At 39.3% G+C, this 15,466-nt stretch overlaps 1 long non-coding RNA gene and 1 pseudogene across 3 annotated transcripts; both read left to right on the top strand.

The window, feature by feature from the left end:
* Nucleotides 1-666: 666 nt before the first annotated feature.
* On the top strand, nucleotides 667-7,016 carry LOC129050764 (uncharacterized). 3 transcript variants are annotated; one of them, XR_008514518.1, is made up of 7 exons: nucleotides 667-812; nucleotides 2,249-2,498; nucleotides 3,862-4,105; nucleotides 4,631-4,735; nucleotides 5,281-5,399; nucleotides 6,058-6,226; nucleotides 6,929-7,016. It is a non-coding gene; the product is annotated as an uncharacterized LOC129050764 (long non-coding RNA). The 3 variants fall into 3 exon arrangements; XR_008514520.2 differs by having other exon boundaries at nucleotides 5,983-6,226; XR_008514519.1 differs by lacking the exon at nucleotides 2,249-2,498 and having other exon boundaries at nucleotides 688-812; nucleotides 5,983-6,226.
* Nucleotides 7,017-8,933: 1,917 nt separating this feature from the next.
* Nucleotides 8,934-14,912, top strand: LOC100451494 (angiogenic factor with G patch and FHA domains 1-like; annotated as a pseudogene).
* Nucleotides 14,913-15,466: the final 554 nt, after the last annotated feature.

The following is a 15,466-nucleotide window of genomic DNA, read 5'->3' as shown; positions in this document are numbered from 1 at the left end:
TCAGTACTTCTGAGGATGCCCAGGCTCTACCAAGTTTCCTGACCCATACTCTTAGGAAAATACTAGATCATTTGGATGTTCTCCCAAAGCCTGTTCTCCCATTCTTTTCTGTCTCAGAAAGGGCCTCACCATATCTCTGGAAATTTTCTTAACTTCACTATCGTGTAGCAGTAGTCTTGAAGACCCTTTTTCCTTTCAAGCAACAAACCAACAGGTCCTATAGCCACTATAGCCTCGTGTGCAAATGTATCCCCAGTCCACCTACTTCATTCTGATTCCACATCACCCAGTCTAAGCCACTATCACTTTTACCTGACCTGTGACAAAAGGGTCCTTGTTTCCATATTCACCCTCTTTAGAATGCATTATCCATAAAGCAGCTGGAAAAAGCTTTTAAACATATGAATCTGATTGTGCCTCTTGCTTAAAACCCTCCAGTGGCTTCTCACCATATAGGGAATTAAATCACCATCAAGTTTGCTTATCTCACCGGAACTCTGCGAGTTCACCTCCTCTGCTTGCTTTCCATGCCCCCTCCTTGCCATCACTGGTCTCTGCTTCCTCAAACTCACCCTGCTGGCTCCCATTTCAGGACTATTGGTCAATAAAATCATCTGCTTGGAATTTTCTACCCCAGAATCTTTGTATGTCATTCCCTCTGTTGCTAGGTTACTGGGATCTCAATGTAAACATTACGTCCTCACAGAGGCTGCTGTGAGCTGAATTGTGTGTTTCCCAAAATTTGTATGTAGACACCCTAACCCCCAGTACCTAAGAATGTGACCATATTTGAAGAAAGTGTCATCAAAGAGGTAATTACGTTAAAATGAGGTCTTTGGGGATGCAGGTGGGGTGGTGGGGAGGTCACATTATACAAAATTTCAGCAAGGAAGAATAAGTGCAAGAGATCTATTGCACTTGGTGACTACAGTTAATGTAATCTGTTCTTGAACATTGCTAAGATAGTAGATTTTGAGTGTTCTCATAACAAAAGCATGATGGGTATGTGAGGTAACACATATGCCAGTTAGCCTGAGTTAGCCATTCCACAGTGTGTGCATATTTCAAAACAGTACCATAAATGTAGACAATTTTTTTATCGGTTACAATAAAAAAGTTTTAAAATGAGGGCCTTAGGGTGGGTCCTAATCCAATCTAAGTGATGTCTCCCTGAAAGAAGAGATAAGGTATCAGGGGAAATTCAGCCAGATATCGGGCAAAATTCACCCCCGATATTTCACATAGGTTCTATTCTATTTTCCCTAAGTATTGGCCAGTTTGAGAAATAAAGGGACAGAGTACAAAAGAGAGAAATTTTAAAGCTTGGCATCCGGGGGAGACATCACATGTCAGTAGGTTCCGTGATGCCTCACAAGCCGCAAAACCAGCAAGTTTTTATTAGGGATTTCCAAAAGGGGAGGGAGTGTACGAACAGGGTGTGGGTCACAGAAATCACGTACTTCACAAGGGAATAGAATATTACCTTGTGAAGGCAAATGGAGGCAGGGCGAGATCACAGGACCACAGGACCGGGGCAAATTAAAATTCCTAATGAAGTTTTGGGCACCATTGTCATTGATAACATCTTATCAGGAGACAGTGTTTGAGAGCAAAAGGTCGAACCAAAATTTATTAGGTGGGAATTTCCTCATCCTAATAAGCCTGGGAGTGCTATGGGAAACTGGGGCTTATTTCATCCCTACAGCTCAACCATAGAAGATGGCCACACCCAAGGGGGCCATTTTAGAGGCCCACCCTCAGTGGCGCATTCTCTTTCTCAGGGATGTTCCTTGCTGAGAAAAAGAATTCAGCAATATTTCTCCCATTTGCTTTTGAAAGAAGAGAAATATGGCTCTATTCCGCCCGGCTCACCAGTGGTCAGAGTTTAAGGTTATCTCTCTTGTTCCCTGAACATTGCTGTTTTCCTGTTCTTTTTTCAAGGTGCCCAGATTTCATATTGTCCAAACACACATGCTCTACAATTTGTGCAGTTAATGCAATTATCACAGGGTTCTGAGGCAACATACATCCTCCTCAGCTCACAGGATTAAGAGACTAAAGTAAAGACAGGCATAAGAAATCACAAGGGTATTGATTGGGGAAGTGATAACTGTCCATGAACTCTTCACAATTTGTGTTTAGAGATTGCAGTAAAGACAGGCATAAGAAATTATAAAAGTATTAATTTGGGGAACTAATAAATGCCCATGAAATCTTCACAATCCATATTCTTCTGCCATGGCTTCAGCTGGTCCCTCCGCTTGGGGTCCCTGACTTCCCGCAACAATAAGGATACAAATGTGCACACAGAGAAATGGCCACATGAGGACACAAGGAGAAGGTGGCCACTTACAAGCCCAGGAGAGAGGCCTCAGGGAAAACACACCCTACTCACACCTTGATCTTGGACTTCATCCTCCAGATGAAGTCCTTCACCCTCCTTCATCAGTTGGAAGCTTTTGATTCTGAATACTCTTCAAATGCTGGAAGGTACAAAGGTGAGGGGACAGCATAGACCTCAGGGTGAAAAATTTAAAGAGAATAATATCTTCCCATTGCCCTGTTCTATCCTCTACACACACCTGTGCCAGCCTTTATTGGTCTTGTGTATTCCCCTGGCTTGAGGATAGTGTAACTTGTAAATCTGTGTTTACATACAGGATAACATAAAACAAAGGTAAACAATAAAATAAAAACAAACAGCAAAACTCAGCTAGTAGTGTTTGGGCAGGGTGACAGTGAAGACAGGAGGGACACATAACAATGGAGGTGGAACTTTTTGAGCTAAATCAAAGTCCTGTTGTGTTTCTACATAGAATCTACAGTAGCAATTGTCAGGTTAGGTGTTTTTATCCTTGCCTGTCCCATAAGTGCCAGAGGGGATAATTCTAAACTGGGTGAGGAACAGGTAGCGAAGTGTAAGTGAGACAAACTTCCCTGCCATTTGCCAAAGTAGCAGGGCAGAATGTATCATGAATGCCTCTACTCTCTGATGTCCAAAAAGCTCAACTCCATAGGTGATGTTCTGTTGGTTCCTAATTTAGAAGCATCTGCCTTCATACTCCTGTCTAGAATGGTAACATCTCTCTACCAGTAACTGATAAAATCGCCAAAATCTCATAGTCCTGTTTTCCAGTTAAGGTTCACTGCAACTATGTGAGTACGTTTACATAGGTCAATTCTTCCAGCAGCCAAGGAATACTTGATATTGTTTTCATTTCATGTTTCTGAGACAGGGAGCCAGCCTCCACCTAGAGGTGGCCCTTAAGAGTTTTTGACACATAATCTCCCTGACACTACTATCTCCGAGGATTTGAAAGTCAATGTTGAGCTTCCTACATGCTCTTGTCAAACTGAATCCTGGCACATCAACGGCTTGGGGCTTCCCAGCTTGATATTTCAGTTTTGAAGTGAGAAAATTTGAGTTCTACAAGACATCAGAAGACCACTTAGAATATAACACATTCTAAAAGTAAATTGGAATGCCACAGGAACATCTTATCTGTGAAAGAAAAATTAAGTTATTTATGCCCCTTGATATGGTTTTGCTGTGTCCCCACCCAAATGTCATCTTGAATGTTAGCTCCCATAATTCCCAAGTGTTGTGGGGGGGACCCAGTAGGAGATAATTGAACCATGGGGGCGGTTTTTCCCATTCTGTTTTTGTGGTAGCGAATAAGTCTCATGAGATCTGACGGTTTCATATGGAGAAATCCATTTGCTTTGCTTTATTCTCATTCTCCCTTCTCTTGTCTGCTGCCACGTGAGACATGCCTTTCATTTCCTGCCATGATTGTGAGGTCTCCTCAGCGACGTGGAACTGTAAATTCATTAAACCTCTTTCTTTTGTAAATTGCTCAGTTCTTGGGTATGTCTTCATCAGCAGTGTGAAACCGAACAAATACACCCCACCTTCACTGTTTGAAGAAAAACGGCTGGCTCAATGAGGTCTTCAATTCAGTGAATATTTTTTAAATATCCAGCCCCAACTCACTGACAAGTCAAGAAAGCTGCCACCTTATGGTGTTCACGAGGCTGCTGTGGGTGTCTCACCTCATTACCAGCCACACAGAACTTGAAGCAGGGGTGGCTGCTCCACTTAAAGGTAAAAGCTCAGGGTTTTGGGTCATTGCCCATGTTCTAACTGTTTGGTCTTCCACATTGAAACTAAAGGCTATTTGATTAAGGACATCCTTTCTCAGATTCAAATCAGGCAGAATTTCAGCTGCTGATCTGTCAGGTCATTTTTCTGAAAATGCTAACCACAGTTAAGCCAATAAACCAAGCCTGAATCCATATGTAACGCAGAGGTCATCACTGCATGCCAAGTAGTGCTTCCTTTTGAAAGTTTACCAATTTGTCTCACAGTTTAGAAGGCCCCAGACCATTCCTGACATGATAACTGCATTGGCCTTTGGCCCACTTCCTGAAGTATTGGTCATGTCTCACCAATATTGACACCTTTAGGATAATAGTCAGCTGACTCCAGCCAAAACATGTGTCTCTTGAAGCTCATTTGTGTAATTTTTTAGACTTTTGTGACCACTTGCATTGAAATCACATTGTAGCTCTTATCACTAAACCTATGAAGATGGCCAACCTGTTTGATTTTGCCTTCTTTTTCCCCTAGGTTCACACATGTTGGCTATGTAATGCGTTGATTGAATGTGACTGTCCTCCAAGCACCCAAAAATCTCTTCTTGACTGACTCCAAGATGAAGAGAACAACGCTGAGGTCTATAGGCATCCATTTTCAGAATTTGAGATTTCTCACTGACCATTCCTGGACAAGATGTGTCTTTCTTTTCCTTAACTGAACACCAGGCAAAACTTGTTTTTACATTCTCTGAATGGCAGTCCAGCCCAAAGAGGGGTTGTGGTACTCAGCTTAGTTATAATGAACTATTATATAGAAGTTCTTGTGTCCATATCATCTGGCTCTACTAGAAAAAAAAATACTAGAAGACAGTATGGGTGACAAGAATAGAAAAAAATGACTACTTAAAATTATAGGTACTGGACTAGCACACACAAATTCTGTGGATGTAGAGAAAAGACAAAAACCCAAAACCTAAAAAGGAACAAATTAGACCCCAGGAACTACAGAAATGGAGGCATGTTAATAACTTTTTGTCTTTCTGGATTATCCCTAGTGTGGCCCAGAAAAGAGTTGGGGAGTCCTGTTGGGCCAGAATGAGTAGTAGTATTAGTCAGACCAAACGGCAGAACAAGACCGGTGGGTTCAGGTTCTCTTAGGAATTTTATCCTTCTGTGATGTAGGCATGGAATCCCAGTGAGCATCCTGCACTCTCAGTGTCCAGCTGCCTGAAGCCACAGTTGTTTTAGAAGATTGAGAACAATTGCTTTTTGCTGAGGAGACTTAGCAATCCACAGCTGAGGTAAGGTGGATTCTATAGAGCATTAATTCCATTTTATTTTTCCTCTGTGCACTGGGGTTCTGTCTTCAATTTTTTATCTAGAGATGAAAGTACACTTGTCAATAGTTTTACAAACAGAGATATAACAGAGATATAACTCTGGCATGTAGACCCTTAGATGCAACCCTCAGCAGAAATTCTGGTCTGTTTTTCTTCACACTTTTATTCAATTATTGGCACAGAAAGATGCACTGACATGTGGTCTCTCAGGAGTGATTAGACTATTTTACTTCTAGAGGAGTGAGTTGATGGCAGAGGGCAGAGCTTAGAGTGAGGATCAAAGCTTCTGTCCAAATCTTCCAATCAATCTGTATGTGGTAGGTAGAGTCAGGAAAGACTCTAGAGCTTTGGAAGTGATCATTAAGAGAAAACAAAATCCCTGTAAATTAGAGTACTAGGACACATGTTCATTGGTCACCTTCTGAGTCAGATGCTCAGAGCTGAGCTTGTGTGGGAGGGTGCAGAGCAGTGCGTGCCTGGGGAAGCCTCTGATCATGTGTGAATTATGAGGCTCTGGCTCAGGGACAAATCCTGTATCTGACAGAACGTGATGCTTCTGGACGTGTGAGATTCAGTGCCCTTCCTCAGCAGGGCAGCACTGAGTGAATAATTGTTTTAGGATCAACCACATGGAGGCCAATTTTATTTTGAATTTCTCAAAGACAGAAATGGAAAAGATTTTTATACACTTTGAAATTGAGCAAGCCTGTCAGAAACTTCAGTAAAAAAGTCACAGGAGGAAACCCTCTTATTCATCACCAGAAACCACCAAAATTCTGATCCAAACTGTAAGAATTCACCTTGTAAAAACTTGATTTTTTTTTGCCATATTGATTTATCTTTCATTTGTCTGTTATTTAATTACAAGTTATAATTAATACATTATTTTTACCATTATGATAGAAATATCAGATTATTAAACGCAAAGCATTAATGATGCCTACCCAACGGTAGTTTTTATTGCCAATTAACTTTTTGCTATGAAGTGAATTTGTGTGTCCTTCTAAAAACTCATTTGTAAAAATTTAATCCCTAATGTGATAGTTTTAAAACATGGAGCCCTTTTGGAGGTGACTAACTCAGAAGGGTTTCAACCTCATGAACGTAATTAATATCCTCCAATAGAGGTTGAATGGAGCACCCTTGTCCCTTCTGCCATGTGAAGACACAGCAAGAAGGCATCATTTATGAGAAATGGGACCCTCACCAGACACTGAATTTGCTGGTGCTTTAATCTTGAACTTACCAGCCTCCAGAACTGTGACCAACACATTTCTGTTATTTATACATGACCCAGTCTAATGTACTTTGTTTTAGCAGCCTGAACAAGCAAAGGCACTTTCTTATGCACTGTTGTTTATTTTTGGTTTTGTAGTACCACTGAGCTATCCATATATTCATAAATCAACATGTCTCACAGGGTGGGATAGCAACTCTCATTACTTTTTCAGAGTTTTCTTAACTGTTCTTATTTGTGTTTCCATCTATAGGAGTTCTGCAATAAAATGCCTGCTTCCACTACCAGATGGTATCTATATTGGGACAAAATTAAATTTATTAATTACTTCTAAAAATTGATGATTGAGTAATAATGAGTTTTTCTGCTTTAGAACATGATGTATTTTTCCATTTGTTTATGCTGACTTTCCTATATTTCAAAGACTTTTTATGGTCTTTCTCATATGCTTTATAAATTCTTGTTAGATTTATGTATAGCTAGTTCATTTTGTTTTATCCTGTTCATTTTATTTTGTCCATTTTATTTTTTCTTGTAAATTTGATTGAGTTCTTTGTGGATTCTAGATATTAGACCTTTGTCAGATGAGTAGATTGCAAAAATTTTCTCCCATTCTGTAGGTTGCCTGTTCACTCTGATGGTAGTTTCTTTGGCTGTGCAGAAGCTCTTTTGTTTAATTAGATAAATTTGAAAAGTTTTCTTGGCAGGAAATGTTAGTGCATATCCCTGATTCCAGCACTTTGAGAGACCAAAGTGAGAGGATTACTTGAGCCCAGGGGTTTGAGGCCAGCCTGGGAAACATAGTAAGACCCTGGCTCTACAAAAAATAAGAAGAAATTAGCCAGGTACAGTGGCGCATGCCTACATTTCCACATACTCATGGGGCTAAGGTGGGAGGATGGCTTAAGCTCAGGATGTAAGGTTGTAGAGAGCTTCGATTCTGTCTATGCAGTCCCCCATGAGCGACAGAGCAAGAACCTGTTTCAAAAAACATTTTTCTTGAGTAACAAGCAACAAATGAATTGTGGAACACCAGACCAAAACAGGTTTACCATTTCAATGGCAAAGTGTCAGAGGTATTGAAGAAATGCAGGAGCAAAATATTAAAATTATTTAATTTGTTGCAGGTATAAAATTGTCTTATTTGGTTTCCCATACAGATGTATATTACTGTAAGCTTCTTGGGTACTTCTGATAGCTTAAGCTTAAGTTCTGTTTTTGTTTTGTTTTGTTTTGTTTTTTACTACAGGCATTCACAAAAGATAGCTCACATTATGTTTTGCTTGTTTGCAAATCAACAAGATGAGGTCACTGAGGAGATCTAACTGATTCTGTCTGTTCAGGAATGTTTCTGAGACTTGGTCTCCCTTTCAATTTACTTCACAAATCATTTTCTAATTGTAACTCCCACCTATTTTGTAAGTTGTAAATTACTTTTATACATATGTAAAAATATTTTATGTATGATTTCTATGTATATCGCTCATGAACATTGATTGTTGCACAGGCAAAGCTTGTCTTATTGCACTTTATTGTGCTTCGCAGATGTTGGATTTCTTACAATTTGAAGGCTTTTGGCAACCCTACATTTTGCAACTCTATTAACACTACTTTTCCAAAATCATGTGATCTTTGTGTGTGTATACCTATGTCAGCATTTTTTAGCAATAAAGTACATTTTTTATTAAGGTATGTACGTTGTTAATGTAAACATAGGCTATTACAGTCTTATTCTGCAGTATAGTATAAACATAGCTTTTATATGCCCTGAGAAGCAAGAAAAATTATGCACCTCACATTATTGTGATACTTGTTTTATTGCACTGGTCTAGAGCAAAACCCATATATCTAAAAGGTACATCTGTATATTTTTATTGAATTGGCCCCATTTACTTAAATGATAAATCACTATTCTTGACTAAACAAGAGCTGTGGAGTGTGGAGAGGTCAGGGTGAAAATGAAGCAGAAGTGAAGATAAACAGTCCTCTAACTCACACAGGTAGTAATACAAATTAATTATGGATGAAATACAAAATTATCTAAAATTGAATGTTCTCAAAAACATTAATGTTTATATAATTATTTATATGAATATTAAGAGGCAAAGAACTTAACAAAAAATAGATTTAGATGATAAAAGCTTTCATAACCTCACTGTAAAATGCAAGAATAAATATATAAAATATATCAATACATAAAATAAATGACAATATTTATATTTTATTTAATATCCTACAATACAGTATGATCAACTGAAATGTATGAAATGGAAGAAGGTATAAATTTAGAAAATTTAAAATGAGGCCAATATGAGTCAGGTGAGGAATAAATAAGTATGATCAATTACATTTAACATGACTTCAATTTTATGGAAAAATATTAATGGTAAACACTTTGTGTAGTGATTTCACTATAATTTTATTAAACTGTAAAAATATATTAACCTTTTCCCACAGAGAGTACAATTAAAGGTTTGTAGATATTAGTCCTCCATGGGTTCAGTGTGGGAAAGTTAGGTACCCACACTCATACCCAACACTCATATGTTTATTGCAGCACTATTCATAATAGCAAGGATATGGAGTCAATTTAAATTTATCAATCAATGATTGAATAAAGAAAATGTGCTATACATTTATTCCATGGAACTTTACTCAGCCATAAAGAATAAAATCATGTCTTTTGCAGCAACATGAATGGAACTGGAGGCCATTATTGTAGGTGAAATAACTTAGAAACAGAAAATAAATCACTACATTTTCTCACTTATAAATGGGAGCTCAATAATTCATACACTTGGATATAGGAACTGGAAAAATAGGCAGTGGAGACTCAGAAAGATGTAAGGTTGGTAGAGGGTTTAGGAATGAGAAAATACCTAATTGGGGCAATGAGCAGCATTCAGATGATTGTTGCACAAAAGCCCATACTTCATCCCTATGCAACATGTCCCTATAATGAAACTGCTTTTATACCCTCTAATGTATTAATAAAGAGAAAAAAATGGACTTGTGTGTGTGTGTGTGTGTGTGTGTGTTGCCTAGGCTGGAGTGCAGTGGCATGATCTCGGCTCACTGCAACCTCCACCTTCTGGGTTTATGTAATTCTCTGCCTCAGCCTCCCGAGTAGCTGGGATTACAGGCTCCTGCCACCACGCCCGGCTAGTTTTTGTATCTGTAGTAGAGACAGGGTTTCACCATGTTGGCCAGGCTGGTCTTGAACTCCTGACCTCGTGATCCACCTGCCTCGGCCTCCCAAAGTACTGGGATTACAGACATGAGCCACTGTGCCCAGCCAAAAAACGAACTTTTATCAAGACTCAATAGACCTCATAATTTTCTTAAATATTTAGATTAGGCAGAAAAATAATTTTAATAAAATAAAAAATAACATTGTATTTTTAGGGATGGTATAAAAAGATAATTTGATGAATTAGAGCAGTTAAGACTTAGTACACACAATATGTTAAGCGAGATTCTAAGCCATTAGACATTTGTAGACAGAATAACTAACAGTGTAAAATAAATAACACAAAGATTCATTGGCAATGACAAATTGACATATTTTCAATCATATTAGACGACATTAAAATCATTACAAAATTTACTGTTTTGTTTCATAATAAAGGATCATAATGCTAAATAACTTCATTAAAAAGTTTGACTAATTAGGCATATAGATAAATGGGCAGCATGTTGGCCAGTAAACAGGATACACATTATTTTCAAAGACCAAACAATTTTTGATATATTTACTTATTTATTTATTTTTCTGGTCAGGGGAGCAGCTTTATTATCTGGGGGTATAGTAGGGTTGTCTCCCTGGGAGGTGGGGTCTTCCACTGGTCACCCCAGGCAGTGTTCCAGGAGGCGCCATGCAATTCAGTGCTGGGCTCAGCTGGGGGCCGGGCCTTGGAGAAGTCGAACTGCGCTGGGAAGCAGTAGCTGTGGGTCCTCACCGCCCTCTCCGCGCTGCTGCACAGGGTCCCTGGTGCTCCTCAGGGTCCCGCCCAGCCTGCGTCTCCACAGGGCAGTGACCATCAGGCCCGGAACCTTCTCCTCAGAGCCCAGTTTGACACATGCCAGGCATTTCCGCTTCCTCCCCTTGGGCTGGGCTTTGCATTTGGGTTTCTTCCAGTCCTTCCGCGGCTTGTCTTAAATTCAGCTTAAATTCCAGCCTCAAATGCTCCAGCTGGAAGGGGCGTTTCCACCGCGCCATCCACACTGGTTTCCCAGAAGGCCCACTGCAGGGGTGGGTGGATTTCTCCAGGGCCCCCTGCAGACCCCAGCGCGGGGCCCTGTGAGCTCCGCCCCGCCCCTGCCTCCCGCGCCCATCCACAGAGCCAGCGGGATCCGCAGCCATCGCTTGCTTGCGCCATCACCCGGGCCCTGCGAAGCGAGTGTGCGCCCCTCAGCTCTCCGAGCACGCTGACAGCCGCTTCCTCCCCTTCCCTGCCCCTGGGGGTCCTGCCTGCAGAACGCTGGGCAGAGGTGAAGGAACTGGGAAATGTTCTTTTCTCCAAATTGACTTTGAGGTCTGCCTCGTCCTCTCCACTGCCTCCCACCCTGCCCGCAGTCTTCCCTGGGGCCTGCAGTTTTAGCAAAATTCCCCTGCCCCCGGCCTGTGTTGGGAAGCAGTCCTGTTGCCCACTCCCACCCTTCACCTCTTTTCTGGCCCATTCTCTCTCCCCACTGGGTCTCTGACACGACCCCCTCTCCTCCCTACTGTCCCCAGAGCCTCTCTCTGCTTCCCGTGCTCAGCCTCCCTGACTGCTTCTCCCTCCCCATCCTGAATCTCTGGGCTCCCATGGGGTGCACCCCCCCGCCGCCCTCCCTGGGCCCAGGCAAAACCGACAAAATTGTTTCAAGTGGGAACATTTGAATTCCACTGAATTCATGACAGCAGAAACCCATCTGGTCATATTTTAAAGAATGATAATAGCAACTATCAATGTAAAGTATAACAAGGCTTAAGAATACCCACCATCTTACCAAAAACACAACAACAAAACCATGTTATAGCTAAAAAACAAATTCAATAAAGTTACAGGATATGATATTATCATGAAAATCAGTTGCATTTTTATACAATAACAGCAAAGTGTCTGAGAAAGGAATAAAGCAATTCCATTTACAATATTATCAAATAGAATGAAATACTTAAGTCATAAAATAAAATGAGTTTAACCAAGAATAGTAAAGATCTCATACTGAAAACTATAAAATGATGATGAAAAAATTGAAGAATACAAAATGGGAAATATATCCTGTGTTCATAGATTCTAAAAATTAATATTGTTAAAATGTCTATATTACAGAAAGTTATCTACAGTTAAAGAAATTTCCATCAAAATTTTAATGCCATTAAAATAAATGTAGAACAAACAATTGTAAAATTAGTGTGGAGCCACAAAAGACCCCAAATAGCCAAATATTGAGAAGAATAAAAAGGCTGAAAGCCTCAAACTTTCTGATTTCAAACTATATTACAAAGCTATACTCATCAATATAGCATGGTACCTACGCAGAAACAAATGGAACAGAATAGAAGACCCAAAAATAAACTCACACATATACAGTCAACTGATCCCGCAGAATTAGGAAAAGATAGATACGTCAAGAAATAGTGTAGAAAAAAACTAGATATGCACACACAAAAAGTAAAGCCTTCTTTTATCACAAAAATGAGTTTAAAATAAAGACTTAATAACTAAAATCATGAATCCTCTTTTAAAAAAAATGGGGATAAAGCTCCTTGACACTGGTCATGGCAATGAAGTTTTGGCTTTGACACAAAGAACACAAGCAACAAAAGCAAAAATAGAAGAGTGAAACTATATCAAAGTCAAAAGTTTCTGCACAATAAAGAAAACAATCAACAAAATGTAAAGACAATATATGGGATGGGAGAAAATATTTGTAAACCATATGTAGGATAATATGTTACTATCCAAAATATATGTAATACTAATCAATGTGGGGAAAAAAAAAACTCACAACAAAACAAAAACCAATTCCCTGGTAAACCGGGCAAAATAACTCAATATCCATTTTTCCAAAGACATACAAGTGGCCACAAGGTACAAAAAAAAGATTCTCAACATCGCTAATTATCAGAATAATTGAAGTCAAAATTGTAATGAGATATCACCTTATCATGGTGTTAGGATAGCTATTATCAAAAAGTCAAAATATAAAAAGCGTTAGGGTACAGAGAAAAGAGAATATTTGTACACGATTGCTGAACATGCTCACAGGTGCAGCCATTATAAAAAAAAAAAAACAGTAGGGAGGTTTTTTAAAATTTTTAAACTAGATGTATGATTAATCCTAATTCAAAGCATACAGCCAACAGGCATAAAGTCAGTATGGCCAAAAGTATCTGCACTCCTCTGATACAAATAAATGTATATACTGTGAGAGAGACATAATTTCAGCTTTAATAAAGAATGAAATTGTTTCATTTACAACAATGTTGATGAACCTTGAAGACAATAAGCAAAATACAGAAAGAAAAATGCTGCATGATCTCATTTTTATGTGGAATCTTAAAAAACAAAAGAAGAAAGAAAAAATGAAACAGAGACTAGAATGGTAGTTACCATGGGCTAAGACGTGGGGAAAAGTGGGGAGATATCCATCGAAGGGTGCATAATGAAAAACTCCTGGGGAACTTATGTGCCGAATAGTGACTATAGTTAATAATAACCTGTACTTGAAATTTGTTACAAAAGTAGGTCTCAGGTGCTCTCACCACACACAAAGAAATGTATAAAGTAACTATGTGAGGGGATAGATACGTTAACCAGCTTCAATGAGATAATTTAAAGATACATACACATCTAAAAGCTCTATTGTACACCCTAAATATATATACTTTTCAATGTGTAAATCATAGCTCAATAAATGTGGTGAAAAAATTAAAAGTAATCAGCAGGTCATATTTAGTCACAGGTAAACTTTATTTAAAACTGTCTTGTGCACTGTTTCTGGCTCAACCTGAGAACACCTCCAGTGTTTCTGGCCCCTTGACTTCTCCCACACTCCTCTCGCTCTTCCTGCAGCTGGGGAAGAGGTAATCGTTCCCAAGAGTTTTCCGGTTTCAAGAGTTTTCCAGTTTCAAGGCCATGCAGATCTGGCAGGGCCGTCTTCTGTCCCTTGCACATTGAGCACAGCCCCGTTTGGCTCCAGGCAAGCCCTGTCAGGGTGTCCTGGAAGGGGCCACAGCAGGGGCAAGGCTGCCTTTCGCTGCCTGCACTCCCATGGCCTCTGGCTTCGCAGGCATTTTTTTAGGGCCCTAGCACAGCCCCTCCTCTCATTACCAGTGAAGGCAATGTAACTGCAGAAGACACTGAGGGGGAAAGTGAGAAAAAAATCTTGGCCCCCTTGTATTAGAGTAATTATCATTAGATGACCCTTGTTGTGAACAGAATCACTCTTTATTATTACTGCTGTGAAACCTGCTACAATTGGAAGAGAAAATGATCTGGAGCATATTCTCTGAGTTCCTGAAACTGGTGTCAGTAAGTTTCATGCAAACATTTATTTTGACCATGACTTACAAAGTTATGTCCTTGCAGATCAAGGCAGTCAAAATGAAACAATTGTTAATGGAAAGTGGATTGTTCATCTGAAAACTAGATTTGAGCCTTATGTACTTGAGCATAGATGTGAAGTGAAAATTGGAGAGACTGGGTTTCCCTTTCACATTCACCCTGGCAGTGATAGCTGTGATGGCTGTGAACCACGGCAGGTTAGAGCTCACTTTTGCCTTGATAAGAAAGAGAATTGTTTACTGGTCCAACACTAAGTAAGAAGAAAAAAGAGATGGAAATGAGAAAATAATTTTTAAAATATGAGTGAAATATGGTTTACATTATACAGACTATGAAGATGAATAGACATTGAAGAATCTAAAACACAAAGATAGAACTGGAAAACGTAGGGAGCCGATTGGAAGTGAAGGAACTTTCCAAGGAGTTGATGCTCCTGCATCTGTTCATTCTGAAATTACCGACAGCAACAAAAGTCAGAAGATATTTGAGAAGGTGTGTTGGAAAAAAGGAGAGGGCCTGGGGAAAGATGGTGAAGGAATGAAAACTCCTATCCAGCTTCAGCTTTAGTGGACACACGTAGACTTGGGGACAGGCAATGCCTCCTCAATTGAAGATGTTCACCTTCTCCAAGACAACAACAACAACAACAACAATAACAATATCAAACTATGAAAAAGCATGAGATAGGTTTGCTGAAAACTTCCCAGAAACTAAACCTTAAAAACATGACCTAGGCACCATGGCTTGGGTAAATGAGACTCTAGAGTGAAGGTGAATCATAGAGGAAAACTTAAGTTTTTTAAAAAATAGAGTTTGGAAACTCTTATTTAGTTTTTGCAGAACTTTTCTCCCCTAGAGTCTGTGGCACGGAGGAACTCTCTCACAGTTTACCCCTTCCTAATTCAGAAATGTGTAATGAAGTTTGGTTTGCAGCTTTTGAAAACCATTTTTTAAAATTAATAAATAGTGATTGAATCAAGTTATGCAGTAAGTGGACTAAAGTTTACAGGGCACAGATGAATTTATCAAATTTCGTTATTTTATTTTGTCATTTACGACATTGATATAAGCAAAAAGCCATATAAGCAAAACTCATATAACCACTAATTACTTAAATGTACATTTGTTTTTGTCTCGATATATTCACAGTAACACACACAGCAAAAGAAACATCAAAATTTATAAAAATAAATCTGACTATATGCATTCTTGTGTATGACCTTTAGAGCCCAGAT

The sequence above is a fragment of the Pongo abelii genome, chromosome 18 (assembly GCF_028885655.2).
Source record: "Pongo abelii isolate AG06213 chromosome 18, NHGRI_mPonAbe1-v2.0_pri, whole genome shotgun sequence".
Taxonomy (NCBI): Eukaryota; Metazoa; Chordata; class Mammalia; order Primates; family Hominidae; genus Pongo; species Pongo abelii.
The sequence above is the reverse complement of the archived record's forward strand: the minus strand, read 5'-3'. Positions and strand labels throughout refer to the sequence as shown.